Raw genomic sequence first — 14498 nt, forward strand, 5'->3', positions numbered from 1 at the left:
GTGAGGAAACAGATTCACTCAGTGGATTAATGGATGTGTGAATCAGCCAGGCCTTTTTGGAAAACAATTTCTCAGAAATCTAATACATGGGTACCCTTTGACCCCTGAATTCTACTTATGATAGTCTATTGGTTAAATTACTTTCAGCTTCAAAAGCTAGAAAAAAACAACTTAAAGTAACTACTAGATCACATAAATGAAAGCCAAGCTGTAAGGTTGAGGTTGCTGATCTGATGGTTCTCTGATGTCAACAAGGATCGGCATTTTTAAATTTCCTTTGAACTGACATTCATAACTTGAGGACATGTTCCTTCAAGGCTGTAAAATAATTGCCTGTGATGATCAGAATTGCATACTCAGTCATTTACATCCTGCAAGAAAAAGAATGTCACTTCCACATTAAAATTTTTCAAGACTGTTTGGGTCAATTTGGGAGCCATGCTGTGTCCTAATGTGAAGTCCTAATATCAACATAAAACACACTCAAATTTGGCAATTTGAGATAGATGTAATGTAGTTATTTACAAAGATGTGGGCAGACTACGGAAAGCCCAGGGCATAGTGCAGAACCCCAGGGCTGCTAACAGAAGGATATCCCCCTTAACACTCAGGCCTCAAGGGATGAAGGGAGGAAACGATTACCAGAACCCAGACAGAGAGAGAAAGATTTGTGGACAACGTCACCTAATAGGAGTTATGACCATCATCAAGGAAAATGCAGGCTAGTTTGCAACAACATGGATGAACCCAGAGGTGATCATACTAACTGAAGTCAGACAGAGAAGGACAAATGTCATATGGTATCACTTATATGTCGAATCTAAAAAAAATGATATAAATGAACCTACTTACAAAACAGAAATAGACTCACAGACATAGAAAACAAACTTATGGTTACCAAAAGGGGAAAGAGGGAGGGACAAGTTAGGATTTGGGATTAACAGATAAACACTACTACACATAAAACAGCAAAACAACAAGGACCTATTGTATAGCACGGGGAACTATATTCAATACCTTTTAATAACCTCTAAGGAAAAGAATCAGAATATATATATGTATGTATAACTGAATCACTTCACTGTATAAATAAAAATAACATTGTAAATCAACTATATTTCAATCTAAAAAAAAAAAAAAAAGAACGTTTGCTTAAAAAAAAGTCAGAAGATAAAAGGTTTCTACCCAATCAGCTATTATAGTGAAATAATATGCCTACTGAACTAAAGAGTATATCTTTTTAAATTAATTTCACATCCCTCTATTTTATGTAATTAATACACTTTTATTTAGAGCAGTTTCTAGTTTATAGGAAAACAGAACAGGAAGTACAAGGAGTTCTCATATACCACTCTACCCCAAGCAGCCCCCACACACACACAGCCTAGAGTTTCCCTATTATTAAGATCTTGATTAGAGCTGCATTTGTTATAATTGATGAATCAATATTACATATATAACCATGTATGGTATTGAGACAATATTATTAGCTAAAGTACATAGTTTACATTAGGCTTTACTCTGTGCTACACAATTCTGAGTTTTGATAAACACATAATGTCGTATATCTGCCATTACAGTATCACAAGGGCTTCCCTCGTGGCTCAACTGGTAAAAAATCCACCTGCATAAATGAGACACACACATAATGTCAAATATCTGCCATTACAGTATCATAAACAATAGTTTTTCCTACCAAAAACAAAAATCCTCTGTGCTCCACCGACTCATTCTTTCTTCCTCTCCTAACCCCTAGTACCCTTGATCTTTTTACTGTCTCTATAGTTTTGCCATATTCCAGAATGTCATACACTTGGAATCATACAGTATACATAGCATTTCAGACTAGCTTCCTTTATTTTGCAGTATGCATTCAAGGTTCCTCTTTTTACAGTTTGATAGCTCATTTCTTTTTATGGCTGAAAAATATACCTTTCTGAGGATGTGCCACAGTTTTGGTGGCTTCTCCAGTGGCTCATCAGTAAAGAGTCTGCCTCCAATACAGAAGCCACAGGAAACACTGCGGGTTCAATCCCTGGGTCAGGAAGATCCCCTGTAGGAGAGCATGCAACCCACTCTGGTATTCTTGCCTGGAGAATCCCATGGACGGAGGAGCCTGGTGGACTACAGTTCACAAAGAGCTGGACATGACTGAAGCAGCACACACACATACGACAGTTTTTGTGTCCATTAGCCTATTGAAAGACATCTTGCTTCCAGGTTTTAGCAATGATGAATAAAGGTACTATAAACACTTGTGCGCAAGTTTTGCATGGAGTGCAATTGCTGGGTGATATGGTGATACTATGTTTAGCTTTGTAAAAACAAAAAGACAAAAACAAAATGCCAGAATGTCTTCCAAAGTGGCTGTCCTATTTTGCATTCCCACCAGCAATGACTAAAAGTTCCTGTTGCTCCACATCCTCACCAGCATTTGATGTTGTCAGGGTTTCCAATTTTAGCCACTCTAGTAGGTGTGTGGGCTTCCCTGGTAGCTCAGATGGTAAAGCGTCTGCCTACAACGCGGGAGACCCGGGTTCGATCCCTGGGTCAGGAAGATCCCCTGGAGAATGAAATGGCAACCCACTTCAGTATTCATGCCTGGAGAATTCCATGGACTGAGGAGCCTGGTAGACTACCGTCCATGGGGTCGCAAAGAGTCAGACATGACTGAGTGACTTCGCTCACTCACTCACTCACAATAGGTGTGTAATAGCATCTCCTTGCTTCAATTTGCAATTCCCTAAGAAGTGAAGTCTCTCAGTCGTGTCCAACTCTTTGCAACCCCATGGACTGTAGCCTACAAGGTTGCTCTGTCCATGGGATTTTCCAGGCAATAGTACTGGAGTGGATTGCCATTTCCTTCTCCAGGGGATCTTCCCAACCCAGGGATCGAACCCAGGTGTCCCGCATTATAGACAGACGCTTTACCGTCTGAGCCACCAGGGAAGTCCTAATAACATATGAGGGCTCCTTTGTTGGTACAGTGGTAAAGAATCTATCTGCCAGTGCAGGAGATGTAGGAGACGAAGGTTGGATCCCTGGGTTGAGAAGATCACCTGGAAGGAAATGGCAACCCACTCCAGTATTCTTGCCTGGAAAATCCCAGAGACAGAGGAGCCTGATGGGCTACAGTACATGGGGTCACAAAGAGTCGGACACCACTGAGCATGCACACACCACAGTGATATATGTAATAACTTATCTTTTCACACATCTAAATAGACATCTTTTCGTATTCTATATCTGTATATCTGCAGATATACGTCTGCATATAGATGTATATGCATCTATATGCCATCTGTATATCTTCTTTAGGGAGTTGTCTGTTCAGATGTTTTGCCCATTTTTAACTGAGTTGTTTGTTTGCATAGTATTGAACTATCACAGACCTTTATATATTTTGAGTTTCACCTATGTCTTTTCACTTTTGTTAATATGGCCACTAGAACACTCAAAATTCCATACATGATTCAGATGTAGGGTTTACACTGTACTTTTTAAAACTGGAGTATAGTTGATTTACAATGTTGTGTTAGTTTCAGGTATGTAGTAAAGTGATTCAGGTATACAATTGCATATTTTCATTCTTTTTTGATTATTTTTTAAACTTTTATTTTACATTGGGGTTTGGCCAATTAACAATGTTGATATTCATTCTTTCTCAGATTCGTTTCCCCTATAAGTTATCACGGAATATTGAATAAAGTTTCCTGAGCTATACAGTAGGTTCTTGTTCCTTATCTATTTTATATATAGTAGTACCCGTATATTAATCCCAAACTCTTAATTTATCCCTCCCCATTATGTTTCCCCTTTGGTAACCATAAATTTGTTTTCCAAATCTGTGAGTCTGTTTCTGTTTTGTAAATTAGTTCATTTATAAGTGAAAGAAAGTGAAAGTGAAGTCACTCAGCCTTGTCTGACTCTTGGCAACCCCATGGACTGTACCTGCCAGGATCCTCCATCCATGGAATTTTCCAGGCAAGACTACTGAAGTGGGTTGCCGTTTCGTTCTCCAGGGCATCATCCCAACCCAGGGATCAAACCCAGGTCTCCTGCGTTGCAGGCAGACTCTTTACCATTTGAGCCACAAGTTCATTTATATCATCTTTTAAAACTTAGATTCCACATACAGGTGACATTATATTTGTCTTTCTCTGTCTGATTTACTTCACTTTGTATGATAGTCTAAGGATGCAACTGTGTTGTCAGAAAGGCAAGGGACAACATTATGAAAGGGCAGCTACTTACCTAGCCTGAGTGGAAGGGCCAGGACTGGGAGACAGAGCAAAGCAGAAAGTTTTGGCGTGACACTTGTCTTTTGCTGTTCTGGGTCTTTGTTGCTGTGTGTGGGATTTCCCTAGTTTTAGTGAACCAAGGCTTCTATCTAGTTGCGGTGCCCAGGTTTCTCAGTGCAGTGACGTCTGTTATGGAGCATGGGCTCCAGGGCGCTCGGGCTTCAGTAATTGTGGTGCACCAGCTTAGTTGCCGGGGACATGTGGAATCTTAGTGCCTGGACCAGGGATCAAACCCTGTCGCCTGCATTGGCAGGCAGATTCTTAACTACTGGGCCACCAGGAATGTCCCTGGTGTGACACTTTTGACACACTCATTTTGCAACCCTGAAAATCAACACATTTCCAGTTTTTTAGAGTGAAATGCCTAGTAATACATGCAGCTGACATGTTCATATAATGACTGGCTACACACTCACATTCCCTGACCCAACGCCGCAGGCCTCAGGGTTTCCGTTTATCACCTGGGTCCCCACTGCTGTCTGTAAATGGTCTGCTGCCCCAAACCCTCGCTGAGTCAAGCTATCCTCTCACTTTGGTCAGATTTTTTTTTCAGAATACACATCTGCTCTTTCCACAGTCCTCTCTAAAACCTTCAATGACTACCTATTACCTGGGCAATAAGTTCAAACCCTAGCACAGGTCAGATTCTAATGAGGGATAAAGCTTATGCTCTAACGATGCAACCAGGGAGAAAGCATTCAAAGGAGTATTTACAAAAGCGCAGGCAGGTCCCAAGGAAGCAACAAAAGATGGTAAAGCTGCCGACAGCTGGAATCCACCATGCCTTCCAGAGGAAAAGGGGCAAGGGGACCTGGCATGACCTGACAGAGAGAGAGCCGGATGTGTCATCTTACTTATATGAATGTAACCACTGCCAACTGGTCCGGGATTGGGGCCAAGGGGGAAGAACACTAACCAAACTCTTCCCCCTCCCTCTGATCTCCCAGTGTCTGAACCCAACCAGAAGACAGAGAACAAGAGATCACTGAGGCAGCCGGCAAAGCCAGTTTCACAGGCATGGAGCAGATAGATACAAGGTACGCCCATCTGAGTCTTAGGGTTACCACTTACACCAGGATTCCTGACCCAGCCCATAACTGTCTGCAGACTTCAAGGCGCCTCCTGCTGTCGGCTGCCCACTCACTCTGGCCAAGAAATTCTTCTCAAATGTAAAATCCTCCTTGCTGTCTACCCAGCAAATCCAGACTTCACAGTGAGAGTCCAGACCCTCTATGTACCGCCTCTGCACACCACCTGGCTCACTTTAGCTTCGCGAATGCAACGGTTTGGTTCAGCACAAACCCCTTAAAGAGCATCCTCAGCCACTGCCCCCTCGTGGGTACTACTATAGAGAGGACCTAGCTGCCAACGAATCCAAAGATGTTCCTTGTGATACACCTTCAGGGCATCCAGTGACCCTGGCTGAGCTTCTATCAGAGCTGTGCCTTCCTAAACCAGCAGAGGGCGCTGTGACACCGAAGGACGTCGAAGGCACCTTTGGAGGCCACACCGCGGGTGTGGGACCAGGAGAGCTCTGAGCTCCCGCAGGAATGCCAGCCTTAAAAAAGGGATTTTCAGCCTTTTTTTTTTTTAAATGCAAACCACGGTTTTGAAGTACATTTTACTTGGCAACTTAGTACACGCATACTAATATACACGTATATTTATTTTTGCCTTTTTTAAATATAAATTTATTTTAATTGGAGGTTAATTACTTTACAATATTGTATTGGTTTTCCCATACATCAACATGAATCCGCCACAGGTATACACGTGTTCCCCATCCTGAAGCCCCCTCCCTCCTCCCTCCCCGTACCATCCCTCTGGGTCTTCTCAGTGCAGCAGCCCCAAGCATCCAGTATCATGCATCGAACCTGGACTGGCGATTTGTTTCATATATGATATTATACAAGTTTCAATGCCATTCTCCCACATCATCCCACCCTCATTTTTGACTTTTAATATTAATCTGCGAAATCTGCTGATGGTGTTTCACAGTGATAAATTCAAAAAGAAATAGTTTAACACAATTAAATTTAGTTAATTAAAGTGGAGTTTTGGACTTTGTACTTGTAAATTAAAGTTTTTAACATTTTTATGTGCCTAAAGCTTTTTTTTTTTGGCCACCGGACTTGTGGGATCTTAGTTCCCCCAACAGAGATAGAATCCATGCCCCTTACATTGGAAGCACAGAGTCCAGGGAAGTCCCTAAAGCATTTCTTTTGTGAAATATTCACATTTTGAGGTACAGAATACATTAAATTTTCTGTACTACTACCTCTAGTTTTCTTGTTGCCTGCTTAATTTTTAAAAATTTTTTCAAAGCAACTTATTTTGAAACATTTTTTAAATATAGATAACAAAAAATGAAAACTTGACCATGTAAAGTTATAAAGGCCTACATTCTCCTTAAAATGAAACATTTACTTTTCACGTGTTATTTATTTTCTGGCCAGCAGCATGCATAACATTTTAATCAAAACTAGGCTGCAGTCCATGGGTCGCTAAGAGTCAGACACGACTGAGCAACTTCACTTTCCCTTTTCACTTTCATGCATTGGAGAAGGAAATGGCAACCCACTCCAGTGTTCTTGCCTGGAGAATCCCAGGGACGGGGGAGCCTGATGGGCTGCTGTCTATGGGATTGCACAGAGTCGGACACGGCTGAAGCGACTTAGCAGCAGCAGAACATTAAAAAAAAAAAAAAAAAAACTAGAACGTTATTAGATTCACAAATCATACTCAGTTGTGAAGAAAATTACTTTGCCATCAACTCTTCAGCATGTTAAAAGATGAACTGAGGCTTTATTAACAATTTTAAGAGTTTATTTGAGGAAAAATCCATTAGAATTGGGCAAAATCCAATCTAGTGCATAGAAACGAGCTCTAAGGAGCTGTACAAAATAAAAGACTTTCAAAGGCAGTAGGGCTCAATGACAAGGAAGTTATACTAGGTAAAAGTTTAGGTTTGTTGTTACAAAGTTACATTCATTTTAGGGTTGACAGAGGTCTACCAGGCAGATGACCTCACTAGTGCTGTTCAGGTGATCTCTAATGGACTGGGTTAAGATTCCATTTCTAGGAGAGCTGGGAGCTGTGATTAAGTTAAATCTCAGTTTGGTAACACAGAGCTTAGCATAATCGTGTGTAGACAGCTGAGTTCCACACCACATGATGTTAAAACATTGATGTGTCTTACATGGAAGCAACCTAAATGCCCAGAAACAGATGAATGGGTAAGGAAGATGTGGTACATATACATAAAGAAATACTGTTAGTTGCTCAGTTGTGTCTGACTCTGCAGATCCCCATGGAGTATATCCTGCCAGGCTACTCCGACTATGGGATTTCCCAGGCAAGAATACTGGAGTGGGTTGCCATTTCCTTCTCCAGGACATCTTCCCAACCCAGGGATCGAAACTTGGTCCCCTGCATTGCAAGCAGGTTCTTCATCATCTGAGCCACTAGGGAAGTCAATGGAATATTATTCAGCCATAAAAAAGAATGGAATAATGCCATTTGCAGCAACATGGATGACCTAGCGGTTATCATACTAAGTGAAGTAAGTCAGAGAGAAAGACAAATACCATGTGATTTCACTTATATATGAAATCAAAATATGACACAAACGAACCTACCTACAAAACAGAAACAGACTCAGGGACATAGAGAACAGACTTATGGTTTCCAAAGGGGAAGGGGTTGGGGGAAGGATAGAATAGGAGGTTGGGGTTAGCAGATACACTCTATTAAATATGGAAAGGATAAACAACAAGGTCTAACTATATAGCACAGAGAACTATGTTCAGTGTCCTATGATAAACCATAACGGAAAAGAATATTTTTTTTAAATGTGTATATATATATCTATCTGTGTGTATGTATGTATGTATGTATAACTGAATCAGTTCGCTTAGCAGAAATCAACACAGGACTGTAAGTCAACTATACTTCAATTTTAAAGAAAACTTACACAGAAAAAAAAGAAAGAAAATGCTGCTTCTAATTTGCTTTTCTTGTTAAGTTCCTTGTTAAGATGTAGGAGCAGAAACCCCTGCTGAAAAGTAAGTAAAAGAAAACCTTTACCAAGAATGTGTGAGTTAAATGCAGAACTGACATTTCGTGATACAATACTCGGGGCTTCCCGGGTGGCGCTAGTAATAAAGAATACAACTGCCAATGCAGGAGATATACGTTTATTGTGTTGAATGGATTCTACTAGTTTAGGTTCTGTTCCTTTTTGTTTTGCAATTGATTTCTATGACTTGTTATGGGTCTCAGCCCACAGCTGATAAGGCACGTGTTAGAATGGGAGCTGAGAGAACATATAGGTCCTTAGCAACTGGCTCTGGTGAGCACACGGCCCCTCTCACCTCCGCCAGAGCTGGCCCCGTGGAGAGAACCAAGCTTGGAATTAGGAGAAGAGAGTCCTTTGCCCCGTTCTGCCCCTAACCAAGCTTGGACCCCAACTGTGCTTTATTTGTTAAATGGGGAGGGGGAGGTAACTCCTGTCCATTTTACTTCTGTTGTGGCTGTAAGGGTCTGATGAATTTATAAAAAGACTTCAGGGGAAATGCACTGCTTTATACAAGTGTATCATCAGATCCCCTGGAGAAGGAATAGGTTACCCACACCAGTAGTCTTGGGCTTCCCGGTGGCTCAGATGGTAAAGAATACGACTGCAATGAGGGAGACCTGGGTTCAATCCCTGGGTCGGGAAGATCCCATGGAGGAGGGCATGACAACCCACTCCAATATTCTTGTCTGGAGAGTCCCCATAGATAGAGGAGCCTGGCAGGCTACAGTCCCTGGGGTCACAAAGAGTTGGACACGACTGAGCGACTAAGCACAACACATCATCAGAATCACTCAGCAAAGACCTGCTGTATCCCTGCCCTGTTCCTGGCCCCACTTCTGTGTCTCATGGCCCTGCAGGTCCCCAAGCTGTGGCCACTCATATGCACAATCAAATGCACACACAGTTCCAGAGTTAGGAGCAGACTCCCCCCAGGTTTGTTTCTGAGTCAACTATCAGAACCACAAACGCTGTTGTTTAGCCTGCTTAGTACCTGGCATGGTTTACACCAGTTTGTGGTTTGGTACCCAGAGTTAATTAAAACTTAAAAGACACTTGCTCCTTGGAAGAAAAGTTATGACCAACCTAGACAGCATATTAAAAAGCAGAGACATTACTTTGCCAACAAAGGTCCATCTAGTCAAAGCTATGATTTTTCCATTAGTCACATATGGATGTGAGAGTTGGACTATAAAGAAAGCTGAGCAGTGAAGAATTGATGCTTTTGAACTGTGGTGTTGGAGAAGACTCTTGAGAGTCCCTTGAACTGCAAGGAAATCCAACCAGTCCATCCTAAAGGAAATCAGTCCTGAATGTTCACTAGAAGGACTGATGTTGAAGCTGAAACTCCAATACTTTGGCCACCTGATGTGAAGAAGTGACTCAGTGGAAAAGACCCTGATGCTGGGAAAGATTGAAGGCAGGAGAAGAAGGGGATGACAGAGGATGAGATGGTTGGATGGCATCAGCAACTCAGTGGACATGAGTTTGAGTAAACTCCAGGAGTTGGTGATGGACAGAGAGGTCTGGCATGCTGCAGTTCATGGGGTCGCAAAGACTTGGACACGACTGAGTGACTGAACTGACTGAACTTAACCCAAAGTTACCACACCATAAAATGCCCACAGAATGCATCACACCACAGGATAGTGCCATTCTATCAGGATAAGCCAATGCCTTGGCAAGCGGGCGTTGGAGACCAGCTCACCCTGATTTATCCATGAACAGGTGTGTACAGAAGCACCTATATCAGCCTTTTCCTTGCAGGAAGCAGTACCTGGACCAGTGTTGTTCCATCCTTTCTCCACTTGTTAATGTCACCTACATTAACTACAGATCTGGCCATCTTCTCTAAGTAACCACAAGCACATTTTGATCTGGAAAGGGAGTGACGTGACAGCCCGCACACCTGGAAGAGCTTACAATCAATCTTAAAGTTTGCTATCAACCTGATGTCGTAACAGCCTGGAAAAGTGGAATATTAAGACAATAAAATTAAAAAGTCAACTTCTGCATGTTACAAATATATATATATATATATATATATATATATATATATATATATTAGTTGTCAAATACATTAAAAGCTTTACCTTGTGCCTACTCCTTAACTTAGAAGGTCCTCTTCTAAAGACACAAGGAAATAATCACTCACTGCTGAATTTATAGGACATATTTGTTGTAAGTGTCCAGCAAAACAAAATCATTTCAAAGAACTGTGGGATGTTCATGTCTCTCCCCTCAATTTTGATCCCAAAAAAGCACCCACTTGGACCCAACTATGTGTTAGCAATGTAGAAGGGACTACAGATTTGTAGGAAGCATGGAGAAAGTTTACAGTGTAACCCCCTGTTAATCACCCCATCATCCAATATCCCTTCTTTGCACACACTAGATGGCTTTCCCTTCCTGGTTCTTCCCTCCCCTCTCCCTTGGTCTCCTCCTCCCCCTATCTTCTCTCTGCCTCCATCCTGCACTCCTTGCCACCAGTCAAAATTTCACTGAGTCCAATCTGATTCTTTATCATTGAAAACCATTTTCTCAACTCTCCACCCCCCTCTCCAACCAAATTTTCTTCCTCTATCCATTTTAGGGTTCACCAAAACAAAGACCAGTATAGTACCCAGGATAGACTTTACTTAGGACACAGTTTAATGACATATCGTCATATTGATATCATTTAAGGTGTCTGAACCCCTATGGAAAGGCTAACAAGGAACTCTCCAACAAAGACGGGTCTCCCCTTACTAAAAACTCCATTAATGGCTGAAAAAGGAAGAGAGTTTTTATATATCCTTACACATTATCTAACAGTGAAAAATGATCTTACAGAAGCCTATCTTATGACATGGAAAGGACTATAAGACACACAGGGACAAAAAATAAACCAATTTTTTGTTCTTGATTCTATATTTATAATTAAAAACTATCTATATATGAAAAATAAAAGCCTAGAAGGATAAATAGTAAACTTTCATAATGATTAAGAAGCGGTATAAGCGAGGACTTCCCCAGTGGTCCAGTGGTTAAGACTCCACCTTCCAATGCAGGGGGCATGAGTTCCATCCTAGTTGGGGAACAAAGGTCCTACTTACCTTGGGATTTGGCAAAAAAAAAAAAAAAAAATTTTAAAGTAGTGTAGGAGAATAGCTGGGAACATGGTTCTGGAGTCACAAAAACCTGAACTACATCCCTTCTCTGACATACACATATGGCCTTAGAGCAATTTTCTCAGCTTCTGAGCTCCTGATCCTTTATCTGAATGCTAAGGCTCCTGTAAGATTTAAGTGCAATAATACAGAAAGTGTGTAACACATATTAAGTGCTCAATAAATATTCATTATGCTCTTCGTTGTGGTAGGTTCCAAACTGGTTTATGGACTTTTATTTCTGAATTAACCACCTATTTGTGACATCATAAAACATATGCTAAAAATTAATCATCAAATAAGCATTAGAGAATGTTGACAAGGAAAAATAAGGAAAGTGAAATAAATATGGAATAGCCAACAGGCTGTAGGGGGAAGCAGGTCCTTGGGGGGCTTGGTCATGGGTGGTCTCCTGGAGGTGCTTCACATTTTAAAGATTAAGGGGTCAAGGGGGCAGCGGAAGGGGGTGGTAGCTGGATCTAAGTGAACACCTGGAAGGAGAGACAGTGAAACGGAGCAGGTTCCTATGGCCCTTGCCCCCACTTTTCCATGTCCTCTGTCTGCCTTTTGTCTGTGGAAAAACATTAGCCAAAGAATAAGTTTAATCAGAGAAGAGAGAAAATGCAAAAACAAAGGAAAACAGTCAAAGAAGACCAAGTGGCTCAGTGGTAAAGAATCTGCCTGCCAATGCAGAAGGCACAAGAGACTCGGGTTCAGTCCCTGGGTATGGGTGATCCCCTGGAGAAGGCAATGGTAACCCACTCCAGTATTCTTGCCTAGGAAATCCCATGGACAGAGGAGCCTGGCAGGCTATAGTCCAAGGATTCACCAAGAGTTGGACACGACTGAGCAACTGAGCAGACACATGCACTCATTAAGTGTAGTCAAGGGCCTTTAGTTTCTTCTCAAGGGCTATAGATAATATCCTGAGCCATATCCTATAAGCAGCCTTATAGATTCTGAAACCCCCACCTGGTGGGAGACGTTAACTACATGATGACCAGACTGTAGCCATGACATAAGCTGCCACAATTCCAAGAGTTGGCCTCAAGGAAATGGGAACAAACCGACCCTGAAGTTGAAGATAAACTGTACCCCTGAAACAACCAAGAAGATTGTGGGACAACGCTGGTCAGAACACCCATGACCAATTTCAAGATGACTGTCAGAGTTGACTGTGCTCTTCTGCAAGTAGCACCCCCTCCCAGCCTATAAAAGCTATTTCCTCCCAATTGTCAGTGGTGGGGGAGGTAGTAAACCTTTGGAGAGGCATCTGCCCTCCCTGCTCCCCAAAATAAAGTAAACTTTTCTTTCCACCAACCTCGCCTTTTTCATGGCTTTTGAGCAAGGAGCAGCCACACCCCTCTTTTGGTTACAATAGAGGCCACTGCTGCCTGGACTCCCTGGGTTGTTAAGAAAATTTAAATGAGAGCAGAAGCCTTGCTTGAACCCAGTGTCTTTGCTTAAACCCAGTGTCCCTGTTTGAACCCATCATGCTGCTTTCCACAGACACCTTGTTGCCAAAGTGGCTGTGCAGTCCCCTCATCTTCTGCTTCCTCTTTCGTCATGGCTTAGATGGTTTCTGGCCTTGAAGATGGCTACAATAAATATTCAGTTCAGTTCAGTTCAATTCAGTCGCTCAGTCGTGTCCGACTCTTTGCGACCCCATGAATCGCAGCACGCCAGGCCTCCCTGTCCATCACCAACTCCCGGAGTTCACTCAGACTCACATCCATCGAGTCAGTGATGCCATCCAGCCATCTCATCCTCTGTCGTCCCCTTCTCCTCCTGCCCCCAATCCCTCCCAGCATCAGAGTCTTTTCCAATGAGTCAACTCTTCGCATGAGGTGGCCAAAGTACTGGAGTTTCAGCTTTAGCATCATTCCTTCCAAAGAAATCCCAGGGCTGATCTCCTTCAGAATGGACTGGTTGGATGTCCTTGCAGTCCAAGGGACTCTCAAGAGTCTTCTCCAACACCACAGTTCAAAAGCATCAATTCTTCGGTGCTCAGCTTTCTTCACCATCCAACTCTCACATCCATACATGACCACTGGAAAAACCATAGCCTTGGCTAGACAGACCTTTGTTGGCAAAGTAATGTCTCTGCTTTTGAATATGCTATCTAGGTTGGTCATAACTTTTCTTCCAAGGAGTAAGGGTCTTTTAATTTCATGGCTGCAGTCACCATCTGCAGTGATTTTGGAGCCCAATAAAATAAATTCTGACACTATTTCCACTGTTTGCCCATCTATTTCCTATGAAGTGATGGGACCAGATGCCATGATCTTCGTTTTCTGAATGTTGAGCTTTAAGCCAACTTTTTCACTCTCCACTTTCACTTTCATCAAGAGGCTTTTTAGTTCCTCTTCACTTTCTGCCATAAGGGTAGTGTCATCTGCATATCTGAGGTTATTGATATTTCTCCCGGCAATCTTGATTCCAGCCTGTGCTTCTTCCAGCCCAGCGTTTCTCATGATGTACTCTGCATATAAGTTAAATAAACAGGGTGACAATATACAGCCTTGACGTACTCCTTTTCCTATTTGGAACCAGTCTGTTCTAACTGTTGCTTCCTGACCTGCATACAAATTTCTCAAGAGGCAGGTCAGGTGGTCTGGTATTCCCATCTCTTTCAGAATTTTCCACAGTTTATTGTGATCCACACAGTCAAAGGCTTTGGCATAGTCAATAAAGCAGGAATAGATGTTTTTCTGGAACTCTCTTGCTTTTTCAATGATCCAGCGGATGTTGGCAATTTGATCTCTGGTTCCTCTGCCTTTTCTAAAACCAGCTTGAACATCTGGAATTTCATGGTTCATGTATTGCTGAAGCCTGGCTTGGAGAATTTTGAGCATTACTTTACTAGCGTGGGAAGTCAAATATCTCCATCATCTATTACTGCATTACCAAGCACCTGAAACTTAGTAGCTTAAAATATTAACAACCATTTGTTTTGTTCAAAACTCTGACAAT

This window comes from Bos mutus, chromosome 11 (genome assembly GCF_027580195.1).
Source record: "Bos mutus isolate GX-2022 chromosome 11, NWIPB_WYAK_1.1, whole genome shotgun sequence".
In the NCBI taxonomy this organism is placed as follows: domain Eukaryota; kingdom Metazoa; phylum Chordata; class Mammalia; order Artiodactyla; family Bovidae; genus Bos; species Bos mutus.